The sequence below is a fragment of the Xiphophorus hellerii genome, chromosome 18, assembly GCF_003331165.1.
Source record: "Xiphophorus hellerii strain 12219 chromosome 18, Xiphophorus_hellerii-4.1, whole genome shotgun sequence".
Lineage (NCBI taxonomy): Eukaryota > Metazoa > Chordata > Actinopteri > Cyprinodontiformes > Poeciliidae > Xiphophorus > Xiphophorus hellerii.
This window is the reverse complement of record NC_045689.1, coordinates 24,069,991-24,072,147: the sequence shown is the minus strand read 5'-3', so window position 1 is coordinate 24,072,147 and position 2,157 is coordinate 24,069,991. Positions and strand designations below refer to the sequence as shown.

Below are 2,157 nucleotides of genomic sequence, written 5' to 3'. Positions count from 1 at the left end.
GCGTAAATCTCTAGACTTGGTAAAGTCTAGAATTGCCCTCCCCCCCCACCCAAAAAAAAGATTGAAGAAACATTTGCATTTAAATAATATCAATAGGAAAATGCAAAAGAAACAAAGAACGAAATAAATCTGCCATTTATCTCAGAAAGAAAAAAATAAGAATGAATTTTCAGGTCCCCCTACCATTTTTAGAACAATGGTTCAGTCCAAAGTGTGGGAGGAGCAACAGCAGCTGAGCCGCCGAATCAGGGAGAAGGACCTCGCTGCAGCAAACAGAAAGGGGCGGGGACGGACCTTTCCGTCAGTCCCATACCTTATTTGGAAATTGGACTATTGCATTCCGGAAATGAAGGGGGCGCTATTTTCATAATCACTAGTATAAATACCTTAAGACGCGGAGTTAAGAGGAAAGGAAGAAGAAAGAAAGAAAGAAGTTTGAGAGGTTCTTCCATTGATGTTCGGCACACGATCAACAATGCAAAACTCACAAAGTCAACAAAAGGTATTTTTATCTTCTTAACATTTTTTCACATAGTAAATCAATACGCTTTTCTAGATTAGGTTGAAAATATAATTAACAGCTGTAAACTAGTGAAATTCGTAATTCATACAGGGGAAGGCTAATTTTAGCATGTAGCATAGCTAATTATTATCCCGCAGGGCACCATTAGATAAAAATAGAAAAGTAGATAACATGTATAATTGAGAAATGTATTTTATGCCCAAACTTTGTTTTTTATTTTCATTATACAGATCCACGTATCTATTTGCAACATGAACATAAATATTGCTGTCCCCTTTGCTCATACAAGCTACAGAGCCATTTAGCACAAACTGCTATGGTTCAACATAACGGTATGTATAACTACACTTGAAAAATATAAAATATGTTTTACATACTTACCAGTTTTCTAGTGTTTTTCTTTTATTTTTAAAGGTTAATCTTTTTAAATATGTTTTGTACACCAATGTTAAATTTCTGGAAAGTCTAATATATTTTATAAACTAACAGCAGCCATTATAGTTGGGTGTAGTACCCAGATGTGATACTCTAATGACGAGTAGCACTACTTCAATATAGTTTTAGTAAGTAACTGCAATAAACTACACAAGTAAGAGTAACAAAGTATTTGGTGAAATGGCTATTATTAACTACTGTTTTACTGATCATAATGTGCAATGTGATTTTTTATTTTGTTATTTTCAGATGCCTCTGAATGTTCTTGAAGCTGTTCTCCAGGAGGTGATACCAGCACAGGGAGACTCAGCTTACCTCACCTTGGCATTGACCTGCAAGTGCTTTGAAGCCGTTGTGTCTGACCCACTTTTCAGGAAGAAGACTCACTTTGCTTGGCTGGATGGTAAGGACCTTTGACTTTTTTCACCTAAAACATGTGAAATTAGATTTCAACTACATGAAATCGATTTTTCATTAACAGGTGAGATCAACTGGGGAAAATTTTCAAAAACATTCAAGGCAGAAAACCGGATTCCTTTTGCGGTTGTAACGTGTTCTTCCTGCCACCGGTAATATAAAGACTGTGGGCTTCACCGGCGATGGAAGACGAGGAGAGTACCCTGGTTACTACTGTGATGGCCGACCTGGACACTGCACTGACTGTCAATACTGAATGCAAGGAGAATATTAGTTGCTTTCCTCAGTCTTTCACACATTTCAGTTGTCACACATTGTTCGTTTTTTTTTGTGACATGCCATTTTAAATCATTTCTGCTAAAGAATATTTGCCTTTTGACGTGTGCAGTCATCCTTTTTAATAATGTGTTCTTTCAATATTATTTACATTTTTGAATGTTCCTTTTGTTGTAGCTCAGTTGATTTACATTATTTAGTTTTCATAGAAATGGGCCGTTTCCACACAAAGTTACATTGTGGCTGTAATTTGTTGGAGAGAGTAGAACCAATAAAGTAATTGTAAATATATTGTAACAGCGTTATTTAACAATAGGATAACCTTGTTTTAAAAATTTTAAATGCAAGCAAAGCTAATAACTTGCAATATTTTATATGTGTAAATACAATGTTTCCTATACTTTTTGAACAATGACTGGAATCAATACAAATTTTCTTTACAAACCTGACATACAGCTAAGTTGTTTATGTTTTAACAGAATCAACTGTTGGGTTTTTTGTAATAA

At 35.0% G+C, this 2,157-nt stretch overlaps 1 long non-coding RNA gene across 1 annotated transcript; it reads left to right on the top strand.

Moving 5' to 3' along the window:
* The first annotated feature begins 424 nt into the window (after positions 1 to 424).
* LOC116737214 (uncharacterized) lies at positions 425 to 1,489 on the top strand. The gene is made up of 4 exons (XR_004342751.1): positions 425 to 502; positions 754 to 855; positions 1,208 to 1,361; positions 1,440 to 1,489. It is a non-coding gene; the product is annotated as an uncharacterized LOC116737214 (long non-coding RNA).
* The last annotated feature ends 668 nt before the right edge of the window (positions 1,490 to 2,157 follow it).